The sequence below is a fragment of the Tupaia chinensis genome, unplaced genomic scaffold (genome assembly GCF_000334495.1).
Source record: "Tupaia chinensis unplaced genomic scaffold, TupChi_1.0 Scaffold000320_1, whole genome shotgun sequence".
NCBI classification, from domain to species: domain Eukaryota; kingdom Metazoa; phylum Chordata; class Mammalia; order Scandentia; family Tupaiidae; genus Tupaia; species Tupaia belangeri.
The window spans coordinates 1,932,245-1,938,649 of record NW_006159813.1 but is presented as its reverse complement, the minus strand read 5'-3'; positions in this window follow the sequence as shown (position 1 = coordinate 1,938,649).

Sequence of the window (6,405 nt, the reverse complement as noted above, 5' to 3'; positions counted from 1 at the left end):
GACTTGATCTGCTACCCCCATGTGCAGCAGAGTGTCAGCACACTCGGGATGCTTGGCTCTTGGCCTAAAGGGAGGTTTTTCCTCCCTGAGTTGTCTCAGCCCGTCTGGCCTCACGCTCCCTGCACTGCAGTACAATCCTTGGCTCTAAAGCTGAGCTCCCCTGCCAGCCTCAGGCTGGTGCCAGCCCTTCTTCATGGCGAGGAAGCTTCCGGATTCAGATGTAGGTTTTAGCACTCTCTCCCACAGGTCCCTCCTTTCTGGACAGGGGTCCCTGAATCAATGTGTGGGCATGCAAAGTCACCTCACTCTTCTTTTCAGTTAAGGGAGGGCTGGAGCTTCTAGGCTAGTTACAGAACTCATGGCCCAAGAAAGAGCTCAAGGCCTCAGACAGCTTGAAAGGTATCTGCTGGACAAGGTTAGGAGCAGAGTGATCCTGAGGTTATGGTGGGATGGCAGTGGAGAAGGCCACTGTCCTTTCCAGCCTGTTTGAGGATGGGGACAGTTGTAGGCCCTGAAAGGAATCCCTCAGCCTGCTGTGACTAACAGCTCTGAAGGGCTTTCTGAGAAAGGGCCTGGGAAAGTCTTTTGGCTGAAGCAGAAAGGTAATTCTGTCCATGGAACATCGGGATAGTCAAGGACCAATCAAAAGTCAGGTTTGGGGTATTCATTACTGAGCAAGCAACGCTGAATTTGTTTGAAATAGCCATCCATTTCCTTTCTCCCATTGATCCAGCCATCCAGCATGTATTTACAGAGCTCCCACCAGAGGCCAGGGATGCTTAGAGACTCTAGGACACCACTATACTCTGAAGCAAGAGTTCTCTACGTCTGGTATAGCTCAGAGGTTCTGTCTACTGTGGCTCTGTGGAGTCAGACAGACCAGGATTTAAATACCAGCTCTGTCACTTCTTAGTGATGTGACTTCAGATAAAGGACTTCATCTCTCTGAGCCTCATTTTCCTCATCTGTGAAATGAAGAGACCAACAGTTCCTTTTTTTTTTTTTTTAATGGTTTTTGCCATAGGGTGCATGTGCTTACAAGAGAGATGAGACCAACAGTTCTTCTATTACAGAACTGTGGTGAGAAGTCAATGACATGATGTGTCCAAAATGCCTGGCACATGGTAAAGTCTCAGTACATAGCAGCCAGGGCTAGCATGTATTGTTCCTTGGCTAGGTCTTCAGCTGCATTAATTTAACATAATTCTTGCTACCATTTTATAATGAAGATACAGACTCCATTTCAAAATCAGGAACTAGGCCAGCCCATGGCATGGTGGTTAAGGTGGCTGGATCCCACATGGCCAACTGTGGGGTTCAAGTCTCAGACGACTGCTTAAGAAACATACCAGGCATGCAGTTTGAGTCCCAGACCTACTAGCTTGCTTTTTCACTTTCCCTCTCTTTCTTTCGCTAGTCAAATTAATGATAATAATAAATAAAATTAAATTTTAAAATGATTTAAAAAAATGGGACCAGCAGTTGGCATAATGACTATGTCACTGGACTCCTATGTAGTTGACCCTGGTTCAAGCCTGGACCCGGTGGCTTAAACTCACACTGAGCTTGTGTGCATGCGTGCCCAAGATCCCTAGAGGAGAATGGAAGAGAAGGGAATGCAGCATGGCTATCCCCCTTGGGGGGTGATTTCTTGCTTTCTGTCTCTCTGTCTCTGTCTTTCTGGCAAGCACACGCACCCTACAGCACAAACCTTTCAAGAAAAAAATCATAAAAAAAAAAAAAGCACCAGGTGCCTGTGCATGTGTCGCCAGGATTCCAGCAGAATGGAGAAATGGAGGAGTAGAGATTGTGGTGTGACTATGCCCACTCAAGGGGTACATTTTTTCTCTCCCTTGCTTTGTCTCTGTTTGATGAACACACACCCCCTCTGGCAAATTAAAAAAATAATAAAAGGCTTTTAGGGGCCGGCAGGTGGTGTAGTGGTTAAGAGTGCTGGACTCCCACATGGCGGACCATGATTTGAGTCCTGGACCTAGAGGCTTGCTTTCTCACCCCGCACCGCCCCCCACCTCACTCTGTCCCTCTCTGGTCAAATATAAATACATAAATAAATAAATAAACAAAATTTTAAAAAAATAAAGTTTAAAAGAAAAAGAAAGTGGGGGCTGGCAGGTGACATAGTGGTTAGAGGCACTGGATTCTCACATGGCCAAGCACAGTTTGAGTCCTGGACCTGGTGGCTTTCTTTTTCACTTTCCCTTTCTCTCTGTCTCCATCTCTTTCTCTCTGGTCAAATTAAAAAATAATAACAAATGAAATTAAATAAATAATTTTTTTTTTTAAAAAGAGACTTTTTGGGGACCAGCAGATGGTGTGGTGGTTAAGGTGCTGGATACTCCAACATGGCCAACCATGGTTCAAGTCTTAGACCTGGTGGCTGGCTTTCTCACTTTCCCTCTTTTTTTCTCTCTCTCTCTGTATCTCTCTGGTCAAATTAAAATAAAACGAATAAATAAATAAATATTTTTTTAAAAAAATAAATAAATAAAATAGAAATAATTTTTTTTAAAAAAAGAGTCTTTTTGAAGTTCTTTCTTCCCTTTTCCCATGGAATCCCCCTAGGACCTACTAGGAGCTACGTCCTCCCTGCTGCCAATTAAAACTGCATCAGATATTGTCTTTGTGCAGCTCAAAGCGCAGGCATTTTGGTGCTATAACCATTTATTTATGCAGCATTCATTCAGCAAACATGTGCCAAGAAGTGTATTCCACACTCCATTCACTTCCAGGAAGCATGAAATCCCTAGCACCTAAGGATAAGCCAACCTGTTTGATGTGATGGAAGGAGCACTCGATCTGGGGCAAACTGGATCAGAAATTGTAAACTGGAGGCCCCACAGGCTATATTTGGATAGTACGGTGTTTGGAGGCTGGATGGTGAAGCAGTGGTGAAAATATAACTCACTGTGAGGCTAAACCACGTAAGATCTAGTTTCGTGTTTGGAGACTTCCCTGAGTATGCTGGGCACATGTGTGCCCATGACCTGGGGCTGGGGGTAGACTGTGGCATTAGGAGGTTGTTGAAAGTGATGACTCTTGGGACCAGTAGTTAGCATAGTGGCTATGTCACTGGACTCCCGTGTAGTCGACCACAGTTTGAGTATCGAACCCGGTGGCTTAAACTCACACTGGGCGAATGGAGGAGAAGGGATTGCTGCGTGGTCATCCCCCGGGGGATGATTTTTCATTTTTTGTATCTCTGTCTGTCTTTGTCTTTCTGGCACGCACAGGCGCCCTATAGCAGAAGAAAAGAAAGTGGAGACTCTTTCTCCAACTCACAAAAGAAAGAAATAGAGGCCAGCAGGTGGCATGGTGGTTAAAGGCATTTGACTCCCACATGGCTGACTGCGGTTCATGTCCTGGACCTGGTGGCTTGCTTTTTTACTTTCCCTCTTTCTCTCACTCTGTCCGTCTCTGGTCAAGGTAAAATAAATAAACAAATAAAGTTAAATAAAAATAACTATTTAAAAAAGAAAAAATGTAAAAATATCTATACGTTTTAAAAAAATGAATTTGTGGGAGCTGGCAGGTGCCCTGGTGGCTAAGGGCACTGGACTCCCACATGGCCGATCATAGTTCAGGTCTGGGACCTGACAGCTCCCTTTCTCGCTTTCCCTCTCTCACTCTGTCCCTCTTTGGTCAACAAATAAACAAGAATAAGTAAAGTTAAACAAAAATAATTCTTTAATAAAAACATGAATTTGCGGGGGTAGCAAGTTGTGTAGTAGTTAAGGAACTGATTTCCACATGGCTGACTGTGGTTTGAGTCCTGGACCCAGCAGCTTGAAAATCATATGAGGTGCATGTGCATGTGCCCAAAGTCCTGAGAAAAGAACAGAGAAGGGATTATAGCATGGCCATCCTCTCTGGGGAGTGATTTCTCACTTTCCCTCTGTCTCTCTGGTGAGCAAATGTACCCTATGACAACAATCTAAAAATATAAAATTATATTCACTATTTTAAAATGAGAACATTTCTCATAAAAATAATCCAGATTTCAGGGACCAGCGGATGGTATAATGGTTACATTGCTGGACTTCTACAGTTCAAGTCCTGGATCCAGTGGCTTGAAACTCATGCCAGGCATGTGTACGTGTGTGCCCCAAATCCCCATAGGATTATGGAGGAGAAGGATTGCAGTGGCCATCCCCCTGGGGGGTGATTTCTTGCTTTCTGTCTCTCTAGTGAGTGAGTGCACATGCACTATAGCAAAAATGTCTCTTTAAAAAAAAAAATCAGGGCTGGCAGGTGGCATGGTGGTTAAGAGCACTGAACATGGCTGACCGTGGTTTGAGTCCTGGACCTGGCAGCTTCCTTTCTCACTTTCTCTCTCTCTCTCTCACCCTCCCTCACTCTGTCCCTCTCTGATCAAATTAAAATAAATACATAAAATTTTAAAAATCAGAAAAATTAGCAACTGTGTGCCAGCATTCCAAACATCAACTTCTGCCTGGTACCTTTTATTCAATTTTTTTTTTTTCTTTTTTGGTCAGAAGGTGTGTATGCCCTTGCCAGAGGCAAAGAGACAGGGAGGGAGGGAGAGGAAGAAAGAACCCCCCAGTGAGGGCATGGTGATGCTACAAATCCCTTCTCCATTCCTCCATCTAGACCAGATCCTAGGCATCTGCACACATGTGCTCGGTGGTGAGTTTCTTAAGCTCCCAGGCTGAGACTCAGACTATCAGAGATACAGCTCCCTGGACAAGAGTCTTTTTTTTTTTTTTTGACAAGAGTTTTGATTCTGAGATGCATGCCAGTCCACCCTGCCTCCCTCCCTACTTCAGCCAGCCTAGATCATAGTCACATATGTACTTGGTGTAGTTAGTGAGGTCACTGGATGCAAACCAGCAACCTTTTCACATGGATGAGTTTGCCTGTGGCATATGCATGCACATGCATACATGAGAAAGAGAGAAAGAAGGAACCCTCCATAGGGTCTTGTCACACCTTCCATAGGGTCTTATTACATTGAGATCCCTCTTTCCCATTTATTTATTTATTTTTAAGGTTTTTGCTATAGGGTGCATGCGCTCGCCAGACAGAGACAGAGAGACAGAAAGTGAGAAATCACTTCCCAGGGGGGATGGCCACACCACAATCCCTTCTCCTCCTTTCTCCTCTTGGGGTCTTGGGCACGCACGCACACGCGCCCGGCGTGAGTTTTAAGCCACCGGGTCCGGGATGCAAACTGCGGTAGACTACGTGGGAGTCCAGCGACATAGCCATTACGCTAACTGCTGGTCCCCCTCTTTCCCATTTCTTGGTCACCTGGGAAAGTGCCCTGAATGTTTTCAGGCCTATCAAGGGATCCAAACCCTGCCAAGAGCCATGTGGTTACCAGCACTCCAAGGCCAGTACAATACAGGTCGCACCTACGTTGGGCCCGTCTGATATCTTTAAAGGGACTTTTCTATGTACCCAGTCCCCACCACCCTAACTCCCACACAGGAAAGACCTGAGTAAGAGGCCACACCTGAGTAAGAGGCCACACCCAGCGCACACCTACCCTGGGGACTCAACACTCCCAATTCCACCCTGACCCCTTAAAGGAGATTTGCACTGTTTGGCAGAGATTCCACTCTTGGAGATAATCCCTTAATTTGGAAGGAAGCCCCTTGCCTTCCTTGAAATGCTCCCTCAATTGCTCCTCTCCCACCCCAATATTTCAGAGCAGGAGTGGCTACATTCCGGCCCCCAGCGTAAAATGAAAATATAGGACCCACTGCTTAAAATTTAAGAATTTCAGCAATAAAACAACATAGCATTAAACCAAGCCCAGGGACTCTCCTGTGTGACAGCACTGCTGGCTTGCCCACGAAGCCCATCCCGCTGCAGAGACCCCTTTCACTGAAGTGAGAGGTTGCCTGTCAGAATCCGCCAGTCCTTCTGACCTGGGTTGGAAGCAACGGATACGGGAGTGTTGGTCACCCCACTTCGTGAGGCTGTGTTCGAGAACACACCCCTGGGACAATGTCCGTAAATCTGGAATCACCTCCCTTGGCGCGTGTAGAAGCTCCCTTCGCACTCCTCCAGCCGGCTGGGTGGTCCTCGCGACCTAACCCGGGCTCCACCTTTCCAGTGTGTGGGCCTTACCCGGAGCTGCCCATTGCCGGGGCAACCGACGCCGTGAGCGGTGCATTGTGGTCTGCAACAAAATGCAGAAGAAAGATCCTGAGGGAACCATTGAGTCCACGGACCAATGGGAGAATTCTGGAGCTGAGTTAAGCCAATAGGGACGTGCGGCGGGGGGCGGGGCCGCCGGGAGCAGGGCGGGGCCTGGGCACTAGGCGGCGGCGGCTGGCGTGGGGCTGCTTAGATGCGCCACGGCTTCGGTAGCGACCGGAGGTTCTGCCCGGCCCGAGCTGTGCTAGGACCCTCCCCCAG